Below are 13,919 nucleotides of genomic sequence, written 5' to 3'. Positions count from 1 at the left end.
TGTCTTATTCTTAATACGAGTGGACGCAGCCTGCTCTATACAGCTAACAGTATGTCTATAAAGAGGTTTTGTAAACAGCTCAGCATATGCTATGGTGTTTACTGGGTTTCGGGGTGCTGTTGTTTAGGAGAGAGAGGTTAGCCTTGGAATAGTTCTTAAAGGTTTTTGGGTTTGCTAGATCCTGAGATTTAAATTTTAATTCAAGTAACACTGCTTTATGGTCAGATCTGATGAACAAAGACATTACAATGGGTGAGGAACATTGCCACCCCCACACACACAAGTTCAAGAGAACAAGGTCAAAGAATGTTTGTATCCCAGTAGAAGAATGACACAACTGTTCTAGGATGTTGGTATTAACAAATTTTAGGAATTGCTGGGCTTGTGCAATAGAAGTGGTATAGGATTCCCAGTCTATAGATAGGTAGTTGAGATCCCCCATGAATATCGTATTGGGTTGAACAGTGAGGGACTCTAGTACATTGCGATAGGTAGTATGGGTTTCTTAGGACAAGGATGGGGACCTATAGGTTACAAGGATATGGTATGGCACCCTGTTTATGGTGAGTTGCACATGTATGAGTTCCAGAGAGTCATGCACTTTAATCTGGATGAGGTTGTTTTAATACAGACTGAGACCCCTCCACCTTTAGTTCCCTCCTGTGCAGTAGCTGAAGGTGTGAAAGGCATTATAACCTTGCATTGCTGGGGTATTCTCCATGACTTTAAACCATTCCTCCATTACTATGCAGATATTTACACTCTCCAGGTAGAGGGAGGCTTGCAGGGAGTGGAGTTTCTTGTTAAGACTTCTATCACTGAGCAGTACCACCTTCAGATATTCCTTCATAGATTCAGTTAAGTCGGTAGGTTTATCAGTTTGGCATTACCTAAAAAGGCACTATGGGGGTAGAAAAGGTTTTTGCCAATATCCAAAAGCCTTGAGTGGATAAGTGCAGACCTGCACTGGCACAGCAGTATGGTCTGTCAATCATGTCCTCCCAGGCTGTCAAATATTGTGCCCCCTTGGACTGACACCAGAAGCTGAGCCAAAGCTACAATCAATCATTTTCTGTTAGGAAAGTGGCATAATCCTTTGTGAAGGATTATTTGTGGATGGCATTGCACACACTGACCCTGCAGAAATTGCAAACCTGCTAGCAGACAGGTTTGACGAAAACTTCACCCCCCATCCCCCCAAGCATACCATAAACCATGTCTTCAACATCACCTCCTCCCTGCATCTCCAAAGAGCAAGTCATCAATGCTCTCTCCAAGACTAAGAACACAGCCTCCGTGGGATCAGATGTCATTCCAGGCTGCGTTCTTACTGTTCTTAAACAAGAGCCAGCTACTCCACTAGGCACCCTATTCAACCACAGTCTGAGTACTGGCTTTGTCCCCAGTGAATGGAAAACAGCATCTGTTATCCCCTCCACAAGGTCAGTTCAGCAACAGACCCGGTTAACTATAGACCCATTATTTTAACCAGCCTCATCTGTAAGGCAAAGGAGCAAATCATCATGGATCTCATAAATAAGGATATAGGCAAACTCCAAACCCTAGATCCATCCCAGTTAGATTTTGTCAAGGGTAGATCGTGCCTGGTAAACTTGGTGGACTTCTTTGAGAATGTGATCAGAGCCATAGGCGAAGGCAAAGCTGTGTACGCAGCCCATTGACAAACTAACCCAGTTGAATATCAACTCCTATGTTGTCAGGTAGGTTGCGAACTGGCTCACAGATCAACAATACTCAGTCAAAGTGGAAGACTTCACCTCTACCAGCAGACCTATCACCAGTGGGGTCCCACAAGGATCAGTGCTGGGACCCCTCTTGTTTGGCATATACTTCTCAGACGCCAAGGCCAAAACGGATGGGCTGTGGCTAACCAAGTTTGCATTTTAGCAAATTAGATGCTATCATTGAATCCCCTAGCGATGTCAACGTTCTTCAAAAGGGGCTTACACAGACCATTGATTGGTGCCAAAGCCATGGTCTTAAACTAAATGCTAAAAAATGCATCATCATTCCATTCGGTAAAAACAATGTCCGTTCTGATTATAAAATAAATAATAATACCCTAAGTACCAATAAAGTAGTGAGAAACCTGGGAACACAAGTTGACTGTGACCTCAACTTCGACCACCATGTGTCTACTGTGGTGAAGAAGGCATTCAACGTCGCTCCCCTTATTGCAAAGACATCATCTCAACAGGAAAAGAGGTTATAACTCCCTTGTACTTGTCCCTCACCACACCTATTATTAAATATAATGTTCCCTTTGGTATGTACCATACTAGACACTTACAGCAATGTGATAAACCTCAGATATTTCTAACTAAAAAATTCAGGGTCTCCAGCACATGTCTTATGCGGATAGACTGAAGTCACAGTCACTGTGCTCAGTAGCATATAGACTACTTAGAGGTGACTTATGTCTGGCTATCTCTAAACCAAATCTTATGAAAATGCTGCACATCCATAAGTCAAATGGGACTAGAGTCACCCGTTCCAGAGACCTCAATCTAGCCTGTGACATAAATAGGACCTGCTGGAGAGACAGATACATCTCTAAGAATAGGCTTCCAGTCTATGTCAAGCAGAGCATCTCCATGACCCTGTTTAAGCACAACCTGGATGACTGGATGGGGAAGCCATACATTTTTTCTGGGGATTGCTCTGGCTTCTCTCCTTGATATAGGCAGCCTTTGCTGGAAAGATCTTGGACATAGACAATATCTGTCATCTAGTATTATATTGGGATTTAATGGCTATGCTTGTTAAGACCCTCAGGTCAATAGCCTAGTAACATCCTATGAACCTATGAACCTAAAACTTCATTCCTATGCGATGCATTCTTGTAGTTGATCTCAGTTTGAATGGAATACAAAGCAGTAGTAACCTTTCTAAATTAAGTTCTGTGTCTTAAGGACTGTGAAAAGCTCAGGCTATTTAAATCTGTGGCTTTTAAAACCACCATTAAAATCATTCTGAAGAAATTTAAACTATGCTGCACTTGTCCCTTTGACTAAGCTTGGGGCCGGGGGGGGGTGCATTGGAAGACGTTGCCTACTTCCAGCGCAGAAATGCTGTAAAACATCTGCAAAAAGTAGCACTCCTTTCTTTTCCAGGTTGTACTTAGACTAAAAATCCATGATTGTTTCACTTCACAGGTTACTGCCAGGTACTCCTGTCCACTAAAAGTGTAATACTGTTAGTAGGTTTGTTAAATTCCTGTATTCCTATGCGATGCATTCTTGTAGTTGATCTCAGTTTGAATGGAATACAAAGCAGTAGTAACCTTTCTAAATTAAATTCTGTGTCTTAAGGACTGTGAAAAGTTCAGGCTATTTAAATCTGTGGCTTTTAAAACCACCATTAAAATCATTCTGAAGAAATTTAAACTATGTTGCACTTGTCCCTTTGACTAAGCTTGGGGGGGGGGGCATTGGAAGAAGTTGCCTACTTCCAGCAATACATATTAAATTACTTTATTACATCATGTGAGTTGGGAAACTGTCCTGCCTGGAGATTACAAGGGGCATCATGCATTCAGACAAGTCAAAATATGTATGCATGACCTTGCTACAAAATATTTCCAAGAAACACTTTTAGGCAAAGGAATCCTATTCTGCTTAAAACTTCACACAAGCTTGGAGGCTTGTTTATTAACTGGAAACCACACACTATTAAAAAATGGCTGAATCATTGTTTACACCAGTATGTTATTCCTTTTAAAATCTGTCAGGAGCTTTGCTAAAATCCATCTGCATATACATATATGTTTTTCAAAGGGATAACTGCCTTGTATCAAAAAGAAAGCAAGCCATCATCTGTCTTGTTATAAAATATCAACTTGTTGGTAAACTCAGCAGTATAAATGCAAGAAATCAAACTCTGTTTACTGGAGTCGCTTCTTTATTATGTATCAGGAACTGGTATACAAAAGTTTGAGTCCCACAACATCCAATTGCATACCATTTATCTGTACTTCTTAACTCCCTTCTGTAAACTTTCACTTTTGTGTAAGAGACCCTTTGTAAACAAAACAATAAACAGCAAGAGAATATAAAAAGAAATGGTAACATATATCACAGTTTCTTTTTCAAATATATATATATATATATATATTTAAATTGTACATACAAAAGCAAATACCCTAACAAAATAAAACAAATAGCTATTTACACAAGCATCTACTTCACTTTATACTATATATACATTACTGTGATACATTAAACAGGTAAATAGTGTAAAATGATCACAGAACAGAGAATATTATCTTTTAATAAGCACAATTTTATTTTATCACAACTGTCACAGTTTCTATGGTGTCTTATAATAATGACCTCAAAGGTCACCTGCAAAGAAAATACAAATAAAGATCTGATAATTCAAATATATAGTATAATAGAAAGTATTTCACTGTTACACATATTTTCTGAAACATTGTGCTGTGAATAACTTGAACTATCACTTCATTTTCATAGAGTGGATAGGAATCTGATTTAGTATTCTTTCATGTATATATAAATGAGTTAGCCCACCTCAAGAAAAAAAAGCTCAGCAGCTAAATGTCGATTTAAGAAAAGCATTTGCTGAACCTGGGAAGCTTCCTGACAGGAGGCACACTGAACCTCACCACTAGCAGAGTTATGAATAGCATTTTGTTTAGTTGGCTTTCTTTGTTCTCTGTTGTCTATTCCGTACTATCTTTTCCACTTTTGTTTTTTTATTTTTAATATTCCGGTGCAGAGGCGAGAAAAACAGCTTGGAGTAAGAGAATCCCCGCTGATTAACCTGCAGGAAGCCCTTCTATTATTGCTGGGGAAGGGACCTGTCTGGTACCACACAATGCAGAGTGCATCTCTTGCTGGGAGTCAACATAATATATGCATAGTAAGCACAGTGTAATTATTCGGCACAGCACACATTACTGAGGTTGGTTTGGGTGTCAGGACACAGCTGCACTTGGCTGGAGGTTGGTGGGGTCACAGTATCAGCAGATGGACTGAATTACTCAGGTGAGCTATGTGGAACCTGATATTACAGGTGAAAGTTTTATAATGTGAGTACAGAGCCAAACTGCCTGAACCAAATAGTATAATTTAATGGTCAAAGAAACAGGAAAGCTTAAAATGGCATTTCACATACCTGTAAACCAAATAAATACAACTGGGCAACTGATTTTTTGTAAGGTACATGAGTTCACGGCAGGGTAATCAGCCTTATGTCCACTTTTGTTCAGGTAGTACAAGTGGTAACACTGGTGCAGAGGTAAGGGTGGTTCATTGTGGTATTAATAGCTCAGAAATCATTCAGTGCAGTGGTTGCAGACAATGTTTGCAAAAAGGGAGGGCATATTTATTTTATGTTTAATTTGTTTACCAGTGCAGATCACTGTCGTGTATGAATCCGTTTGAGGTTCAGCCCAACACAAATACAAGATATGAAAACATTGCGTGGATACAAACAACTTTTGACATCGGTGTGAAATGTTACATCATAGTCAAATAAAGTACAGGCAGACTACTGACCTACTCAACTCAGCTTTTATTACAGTGCTTTATCACAGAACACTTTACAAAACAGAGAGTAGATTTTGATAGAGTTTAGGTTACAAGCTAGAGATTGCCCCACTGTTTTGGGCAATCTCTGGAAGCAGATTCCCTGATGGTCTTGGCTGCGAAAAGAAATGTGACACTGGAAACTGACCATCAGGAAATACAATGTTTATTTTTAAGTGCAAGTTTAAGAGCTTTTTTCGGTGCATTAAATTGGACTTCATCAGAAACCATAACTCATAAAGTTAGTGGTTTTCTGGCAAATCACGGAGGATTGAAATCAGTAAATAATGACATACATTTGAGTTTCAGACACTGTATCCTTCAGGAAATACATGGTAACAATTGTTAGAATAATATGATTCTAGCAGCTTTCCAACTTTATAGGAGCAATATTTAAAATGTGTCCCTATTTTGGGGTCTTTGTCCCCCATTATTTTAGGCTTTGTCACAATTTCTTGCTCTAAGAGATTGAGAGGTATGTCAGAACATAACAATTTTCTTGGGAAGAACTGGCAACCAAACTCCACGAATGCATCTACTGTAAACCATTCCAGCAAATACTAAAATGCTACAGCACATACTGTTTTTTCCTGTTGGTCAGTTTCCTGTGTATGTATCCTTTGTTTGTTTGTTTTTTTAGATTTTCACCACACTCTTTTGGAATGTTATTCCTTAGAAATGTTACACTCCAGACTTCTAGTATCACAAAACCATTGGAATGGAGAATGAATGTACACACAAGGGAAGACTAAGCAAAGCAAAGATACTGCTGCTGGGCATATGGGTGAAGATAAGACAGTTTAGAGGGTCAAGACCATTACAATGTAGACGCAGCTGGTCTGGGGTGTTGTGACTTGATATGATATGCCCATTTTAGAGAAATCTGTTTTATTCAGTTAGGATAGTTCCACCACACAGTAGCTGGGGAACTAAGACACTGGTTTGTGCATGAGGTAATTATTGAAGTAAAGGCCATGTCAAACCCAGAGCTGTTGGACATGCTACACTTAAAGAAATCCCAATCCCTCAGAGCTACACACTCCAGGGATCGAAATCTTGTCATCACAATAAACAAAACATGCTGGAGGGATAGGTTCCTGACCCAGAGACTCCCCAGACTCTGGAATAGATTGCCCATACATGTCAAGCAGAGTGCCTCTTTGGACCTCTTCAAGAGGAACCTTGACGATTGGATGGGAGAAAGGAAATTCACCCCAGGGATCACGTCAGTCGCCCTGCTAGACAGGGGTCCAGGAAAGTAAATAATGTGGGAAGAAATAGCCAGGGAATTGTTATGGCTAGGCTTGTATAGGCCCTAGGGCTGATAGCCTAGTACCAACCTATGAACCTATAAAGGCAATGTGTGAACTTGAGGTATTTTGGTTACAAGCTGAGAGATATAATGAGGCTGAGGTAGAAGCCAGAGTGTTTGAAGTCTGGGTCCATTTCAATTTGTTCATCCCTGCTGATTTGAAATTCAGTCATGTTGTCCTGGTGTCATTTGAAATTTTTTTGTTATTAAATAGTACCACCTTACTGTTGGAGAAATGTATCACTAGGATATTGTGAATTAGTTCTAGTACAGGAAATGAACTTTGATGTTTGTTTCACTTACTTTTTCACATTTTGCCTGTTGTCAGTAATAGATACCCGAGTGCTGTACTGTTTATGGACCCATGTCCTTACTCATAATGGCAGTCAGTAGCAAGTCATGAAAGGTATGCAGGGTTCTTTTTTCCAGAAAAGACTATTATTATTTGTTTGTGCCCTAGATTCAGTCATGGGGGTAGGTAGTGGTAAAAGAGAGGGTAGCCTGGTGGCTAGGATCTTTCTCAGCAAAGTTTTCATGTGAACAATGCACCACTGAAAACATTAAGCAGTGGCGGATCCAAGAATTTGCAAAGGGGAGGACGCAGTCTGGTTAGTTGACTATCGGGGTGTAAGTAGTCAAGTGGGACACTAGGTTTGTTGGTTGTGAAAAGACCATCTTAAGAAGCTCTGACGTGTGGAAAGACATCAATGTACATTCAGTTGCATATGATTTTGCTGTAGATACGACAGAAGAAACAGGTAATTCCTGTGCAGCACACAGCACTTGAACAGACTGGGTAATCTCTGGGATACATACCTGTCTCTCCAGCAGATCCAATTTATATCACAGGTAAGGTTTAAGTCTTTAGAACAGGTAATTCTGGTACTGTTTGCTTTGTGGATATGCACGAGGTCCAGCACAGTGGGGTCTGACAATGCCCTGCATATCAGGAACCGCTTTCACCTCAAAAGCATGTAAGAGACAGAATACTGGGATAGAACCTTAAGGCAGTCTGCATAGGACATTTTATTTAACCCTGTATTCTTTTAGTGAGGAACCTCTGTGGACGTTCCAGTAGTTGGATATGCCTGGCATATCTCTTAACTGCACAATTGTTTCCAGAATGTCCAAATTTTTGCCACATATTTTTTGTCCGTTTTTCATAAAATTGTGGTTTTCTGGCAAATTAGTGGCAAATCACTAAAGACTAATGTTAGAAAATAATGACATTTGAGTTTCCAACTTCATACCCTTCAGAAAAGTCATGCTAATACAAAACCTGTTCTAACTTTCTAAGTTTGTAAGAGCAATATTTAAAAATTGTCCCTACTTTTGGGCCTTTCTCCCACTTTTATAAATGCCTTTGTCCAGATTTCTTGCTCTAAGAGGTTGAGAGGTATGACCTAGTTAAGTACATACCAAAGGGGTATTCTAGCTGACAGGTCTTCTGAATGCCAAATACAGTGGAACAATGACTTCCTTGAACTTAGATGCCATACCTTTGTTTATAAGTTGCTCAGCATAGGATTTCCTCACTACTGTAGACACATGATAGTCAAAGGCTAGATTACTATCCATGCATGTCCCCAAGTCCCTGACTACTGGGTCAACTCTAAGGGGTATGTTGTCAATATGATAGTTACCAGGGTGGATGACTTCCTGAAGGATACTATTATGCATTTCTTGGCATTTAGTTTTAGTCCGTGGCTCTGACACTAGTCTGTCAGCCCCTCCTGGAGATTCAATGACAGCTCCTAATTTGCAATCATCTGCAAATTTTATCAGCCAGAGACCACTGACATTGGCCTTGACTTCAGAGAAGTAAATGCCAAAAAGGAGTGGTCCAAGGACTGATCCCTGAGGGACTCCACTTGTGACTGGCCTCTTTGTAGAGGTGGCTGCCTGATTCTAACTTCCTGGGTCCTGTCTGAGCCAGTTGGCTATCCACTGGGTGACATATGAGTTTGTACCCAACCTTCTGAGTTTGTCAGCAATGCCCGAGTGGGTTATTGTGTCAAATGCCCTAGCCAGGTCAAGGTAGGCAGTTTGAACCATTTTGCCCTCATCCGTTGCTTTGGTGACCTTCTCAAAGAAGTCTACCAGGTTGAGTAGGCATAATATGCCCTTGATGAAACCAAACTGGGTTGGATCCAGTGTTTGGAGGTTTACTATATCACTGTTGATCATTTCCATGATAATTCTTCTCATGGATTTACATACAAGACTAGTGAGACTTATGGGTCTGTAGTTTCCAGGGTCTGTAGACGGCCTACCTTTGTGCAGAGGTATGAATTTGCTGTTCTCCATTCATGCGGCAAAAAGCCTGTTTGGAAGCTATAGTTAAATAGCAATTCCAGAGGCTCTGGCAGGTCACTTTCATGCTATTTAGAAGGCATACTGAGATACTGTCTGGACCCACTGATGCAGTGTTCTTGGCCTCAAGGACCTGTTCCCTAGTGATAGCAGGGGGGGTTATATTAGATGGTATTTCTGAGAGAAGGTTAAGGGGGAGAGAGGGGCAAAGTTGGAGCTGAATTTAATCAGCCAGTAGGTTTGCTATATCTTCTGGCTTAGAAGCCTAATGAAACAGTTTACACCGTTAGCAACAACAGTTCAGCCTCTGGATAGATGCATCATTGATATTTACCACCCACATAAATCAACAGATGAAAGCAGGTTATGCCATAAAAAGCAAAATAAAATTATTGCCCAATGTGTCAAACCTTTCCCTGGCTCATTCTCTCTGCTACACATTCCAATAGGTGCCCTCAAACAATTCAAAACCAAATCTCTTACTCTGTATGTTAAATGTACTCCCAAATGCCTAACAACCATAAAATTAATACCAACCACTGATTTAGCTCCTATCAGTCCTGATATGCAAACCTCCTGTTCCATGGCTATTGCTCAGCTAGCTCTTATGCACTATTAAAAAGGTCAGAATCTCACCTAAAGCCACAGCATGTTCACCTCAGACATACCATTCATCACATGAGCTCTATACCACCATCAAAGCATTCTACATTTCTTACTTCAAATGGTAAATGTACTCCCAAATGCTTAAGTACCATAAATGATTAGCAGTCACGGATTAAGCTCCTATCAACTCACATATACAACCACCTTTTCCATAACTCACCTCTGCATTATCAAAAAACACATTCAAGCACTCAGAGGCACAAAACATTCTCCTCATATGTGGCATCCATCACAGAAGCTCCTTACCAATACAGAAGCATTCTGTATAACTGGAACTACTACACAGGATAAAATCCATGCCAGTGAGGATATCAACCACCTCATTTTCCAAAGCAATAAAACGTTTACCATATTTCCCCATCCTCCATCTATTCTTGCAACGCTGCCTTTGTTGCCATCCCCAAGACATCTACAAATATCAGCTACTACTCAGCTACAACTTTCTCCTTTTGTGTAATGAAAGCGCCAATTTCTTTCCAGTTCCAACCCAACATAAACCTCTCAAATGTACTTCATTTAAACTGCATGTTCCACATTAAAAGGGTCTGTCACACATTTAATGATGACATTTTTAACAAATATCTGTTGTAAATACAGAATCATGTCAATTAATCAATATACTCTTAATTACAGCATTATTAACTATGACATGAGCTTTCTAGATGCAGCTGTTAGTAAAACTTTCACATTAAGGAGAGCTACATGTATATACACAAACAACATTATTGAGTTACCTAGAAACTTTAAAACAACTACGACCGATTAAAAAACATGTTCAATCACTTATTACCGGCTACTGTGCATACAGCTCTTAAAATGTAAATAAGTTAATTTTTTATTATTTTTCACGTGTTCTCTTTTCCTTGCATCTATTTCAATTATATATTTTTTTCTTTTATATTTCAATTATATTTTTAATCATCATTTCAGTTTGCTAAGGACACTAGGGTTGTTGTTGAAGTGACAACCCCGATGCCTTGTGCACAAGTGGGGGGGGGGGGCTGTGAATGGATGCATCAGGGCTGTTGGTTGAAAAGTCGGCCAGTATGAGTGTCTCATAACCTATTTAGGATCAAATAAAACTGAATTTAATTGACACTGTGGCCAGTTTTTGACTGCAGTTACATAGTCTATCAATAGGCAGTTCAGCCCAAACAAAACCATCAAACTATGTATTTTCTTATTCAGTTACAAATTTAAAATTCTCAGTTCAGAAGAAAAGAACCATTAGGTCTGCAAATCCACCACAGAGAAAAATAGGGAGATATATTTACATTCAAACATATAAAGTGCTGTCATCTTTGGGCTTCAGTTCAAATATCTGACACAATATTCTACAATAGCGCCTTAACTTCACCAAAAGCAGTGGTACAGCTAGAGCCTGTGCTGCCCAGGAATGTCTGAGTTTGCAGCCCCCCCCTCACAAAAATCATGGTCAAATGGGCCTCCCGATACACAGACCCCCCACAGTCATTCCAGTGTCCCATTACTTGGCTATTTCTCCCCATTTACCATAAACACTGTAATGTGCATACTGCTCTATGCTTTACTTCTACATTTATTATGGATTTCATTTAAAATTTTATTTTTAAATTTTATGGCACAAACATGGATAATAGAAATCTGCTAAACAAAGGAAAACAGTCTCACAATGAAAATAGACTTAGCATTAAAACTTCTTTGCCCTTTAAACTCACATTAATTGAAACAGCATTGAAACTCACATTCAAAGAAAATGCATCTGGCCAGTGACGGATAAAAAGTTTAACTTTGGGCTGTTTTCAAAGTATAGGCCGCTTGCACACATATTTAGGAGCATGCAGACATACATGTGTTCTTTGATTCACCTTCTTGATTGTATTAAATTATATTCCTTATATAATACAGCACATTTGTTAGAGCGTGTTTTAAATTTATTATTTTGAACATTTAATACATAAAGCAACAATGACAGAACTGCCCAATTCAGAACATTTCCATCAAAGTCTACTGAAACTTCTGTCATTACAACCCACCAATATCAGTAAATATGCACAATCTCTGCAAGTCATCTAAATCCATATTAAAGGGATCTGTAACTAATGAAGTGGCTGCTAGCAAACTACTTTTTATTTCATTGTTTCATCTACAAATAAAGTGACTGTTGCCCTTGAAGAATAAATTGCCCATGTTACATTAAAAAAATGATAAGCTAGTAATATTGCAATAGGGAATAGATGGCAAACTGATTACCTAGTAATGATGAAACTTATCTCCTCCAAAGGAGAATCTACACAGAACTACATAGTTCCATATCAGCAATCCATCTACATACTGTGGGATTAGAACCCACAGCCTTCTGCATCAAAAGCAAGTATACTATCTGCTGTGTTACTAGCAAGGCAAACTTGGCATAAGCAGAACTTCTCTTTCCCAAAAGCTCTCAGCTCCTTGTAAAATTCACTTGACAATCAACTAAATCCTTTGCAGCAGAAAAAAATCTGATAAAAGTCAAAATTTATTGGGGGATCAAAAGCCCAAAACCAGGAACAAATGTTAAATATTGCTTGCATAATCTTAGAAAGTTACTAGAATAAAACATGATTTGTGTTTCCATGTGTTTCCTGAAGGTACGAAGACTGAAATTTAAATGGCTATCATTATTTAGTGAATTCAATTCTCACTGATTTGCCAGAAAACCACAAATTGTAAGAGGAACAGACCAAATATATGAGCCAGACATTCAACCCGGCAACACACAGAGCAGTAAGAACCAGCAACACAAAGAGCAATAAGAACCAGCAACACACAGAGCAATAAGAACCAGCAGCAAAACAAATTAAACACTCTGGCAGCAATAAGAATCAGCAATACATTCACTAGTGCACTCACAGGCAGCAATAAGAGCCAGCAAAAAACGTGAGCAGCAATATGAAAACTCTCCTTACTTAGGACAGGCAGCAGAATGATCAAAACAAATGCTGTACTGTATTTCAAATTGCGCGGCATGCACAGACGTGACTGGAAGAACAGATGCTATGGGCCGAAGATGAAGATCACCCTTAAAAATCACTTTTTTTTTCAATTAAAACTCTTAATGTAAATGTGTGCCTGGGCAGACCACCCCTCTAGCCCTCCCCCCTCCAGCTACACCATTGACTAAAAGCATTTTAAGTTATCTGACAATCGTGACATTTGTTTTTAACTTACCTCTCATATATCGAAGTTTGTTTAAAAAAAGCAATAAAGATCAGCTATCCATTTAAACATTATTTGTTTGCATTATAATTTCTTCACAGCATCACACCCTGTCACCCTCGCTGGTATCAATGAACTGTCAGACCAGCAATAAAGATCAGCTATCCATTTAAACATTATTTGTTTGCATTATAATTTCTTCACAGCATCACACCCTGTCACCCTCACTGGTATCAATGAACTGTCAGACCAAACTGTTACAGAGACCAAAAAGTAACATGCTCAACACATGACACATCATTAAGTTTGCTATTTCCTAGCCCCAGCATTCACCCTGCCTCACAACAAGCATGTTAGTTAACTACTAGCTTAAGCAATACCTAGCAGTGCACAGTAGGCCACTCTCAACACTAGAATATTTTAATATATTAAGTGATTTGTGCCTCAGTGCTTGGATAGCCAAGTACCTGATTGAATTCAAAATGTATATAACAATGTTTAAGGGGAGAACTAAGAAAATTACTACGTGGTCTCTTAAAGACTACAAAGAAATCTTTAACACACATAATACTCTTCTGGAGAAAACTGTACCATTTTGGCGCCTTGAAAATTGGTAAGTCAATAAAATAAAAATTAACATTACCTCAGTGCAGATCACTTTGTCACTGTAGAAGAGCAGTTTCAAAGTCATTTGTCCAACTGTATTTTTATTTTAAAATTAAACTATTTTCTAACAAAAGATTAACTTACTCAGCCATATGACAGCTCCCACCAACACACGTAAATTACAACGGAGATGCAGTTGGAGGAGGATCGTTATAAAAAAAATCATCTGACTGCAACCTCCAATCGCATCTCCGATGCATTAGGCGCATTTGGAG

Source organism: Protopterus annectens, chromosome 9.part0 (assembly GCF_019279795.1).
Source record: "Protopterus annectens isolate FY-2018-M chromosome 9.part0, PAN1.0, whole genome shotgun sequence".
In the NCBI taxonomy this organism is placed as follows: domain Eukaryota; kingdom Metazoa; phylum Chordata; order Ceratodontiformes; family Protopteridae; genus Protopterus; species Protopterus annectens.
This window is presented reverse-complemented; position numbering follows the sequence as displayed.